The sequence below is a fragment of the Centruroides sculpturatus genome, unplaced genomic scaffold (assembly GCF_000671375.1).
Source record: "Centruroides sculpturatus isolate CEXI.00-Female unplaced genomic scaffold, Cexi_2.0 scaffold946, whole genome shotgun sequence".
Classification (NCBI taxonomy): domain Eukaryota; kingdom Metazoa; phylum Arthropoda; class Arachnida; order Scorpiones; family Buthidae; genus Centruroides; species Centruroides sculpturatus.
The window spans coordinates 244,524-246,777 of NW_019385130.1; positions in this window are offsets into that span (position 1 = coordinate 244,524).

Genomic DNA, 2,254 nt, shown 5'->3' on the forward strand with positions numbered 1-2,254 from the left:
TACAATAGCGACGATTATTATTTTAAAAAATTTTTGTTAGGCTTAACATCGATGAAAATTCAACGCAAAATAGGTTAATAGCGATATACTAATATACTAATTACATGGGATATAATAATATACTACACTAATAATGGATTTTTTCATACTTTTCGGTTATCCGACTTTTCAATTATCCGACCAACCCCAGTCCCCAATTAGGGCGGATAATCGAGGTTCTACTGTATAACAAAATTAACTGATATTATACTAGGAATATTACCTTAATTAATTTATCAAAATCTTGTTTACTAACAGAGTATTCTTGTATGAGTAATTATTTACATCATTTAGCACTTTTCTACGCATTGTAATTACCGTTCAGTGTAAAGAAGTGTTGCATTAAATCATATAATAGTAATTAAAAGATTATAAATTTCATTATTTTTATTTTAAATATTCTATACCCTATAAAATATTTAGCCTAATATATAAAATATATTAATGTTTACAGGAATTAGATAAAGATGTCAACTTTCACTACAACACGAGAAACATCATGAAAAAAAAATCTGTAATCCGGAAGCCAATAATCACTATTCAAGATTAATTTATAAGCACTTAAGCCGCTTACACACAAGTAGAATCTTCTTAATACATGTATTGCTATTTCTAGTGTTTGCAATACAGCCGAATATTTTATGAAGTTTCAAGCTGTCTAAATTTCTTATTAAGAATTTAAGTAAGTTTATAATTATTTCTACTATAAAACACGAAGAAATATATTTATATAAGTCAAAATATGTATGTATATATGTTTGTTAGGTAAAGGGTCTTATACCATTCAACGTATCCGCATCAAATTTGGCATGAATATTCCGTGACACCCTGTATTAAATGCTGTGGGGTCCCTACCCTAAAGTTCACTCCTCTTAACTTATTATGTACGTTTATTAGGTAAAAGATGCTATATCGTTTAACATATTTGCACTAAATTTAGCATGAATAATCTTCGAAGTCTCACCCTCAAAACACCCCTACACCCCATCTTAACTTTAGACTGAGAAATTTTTTTGGTGTTTTGCAGTTTCATATTGTAAATCCTCGAGTCAATAAATTACATTTAAGTTACTTAGACCAGTGTTTTTATTAACCTCTCTCAACCTAACCAATTCTCCACACCCTAAAAAGTAAGCAACTCCGCTAGTAAATCAATTATATTATAATATTAATCAACTATAAAAATATATTCATTATTTAAATTAAATTTTCCCAATTAAGAATATGGATTTAATCGATAGTTTCGTGTATCTTGTAGGCCCTTAACATATTAGAACGACGATTGACTGTATTATATTTTTTACAAGTAATAGTATTTTTAATTTGTAAAAAACGTTTTTGAGGTCCAATAAGATGACCGAATGGTCGAGAAGGTTAAGTATCAGCCTACCACTTTGGGGTCCGAAAATAGAACGAGCAACGTTCCAGGAATTTTTTAGGGAATGGACTGTCCTCGTTACTAAACTAGCCCATTATGAGTCTGGTCGAACCCATGACAAATGTGGAAAAATGGTCATCTTAGCGCCTAAAAGACAGAAAGAGTCAAAAATGAAGAGAAAAAGCACTCATAAATATGGGAAAATGTTTTATGCTGACCTCCTGTACATGGGCGTAGCGAGGGGGAGCCTGGGTGGGCACGGCCCCTCCCAGGGAACCTGGTGCCCTCCCCAGGAAATCACAGCCGAAAAAGTGTTGAGTCGATTTGTAAAAACCTAAAGCTAAAATAAAAGTTTTGAATACTAAAAAAAGGTGAACGGCTTGCTCGGTGCCCAATAATGAACAATAATTTGAAATAATTCAATTTTGTGTCAGGTTGGCCTCCACTAGGCCCCCCCATAACAAAACTCTGGCTACGCCCATGATTCTATTGTCGCATTGTTATAGCTTGTGGATAAGTCAAAGATCGTCTACCCAACATTCGAAATACGGCCAAGTTCTTGCCAAATTGTTTTTCCTATTTTTCTTGAAAATTTGACCCAGCATATTTTAACGTATTATACTTTTCACAGAAATTCTTCTCAAAAAACAATAACGACAATACGTCGAATTTCGGATTCCCGTTATAAGTCTATGTAAAAAATTCCATTTAAGTTCTATTAATTACGAGGGTTATCCCAAAAGTAATGCACAGCGGGCGTTGTAGGCAACGTAGACAGTGTGTAGATTGAAGTCTTACGAACACGTTGGTATCATATGGTAGTGGGATTCGTTTAAA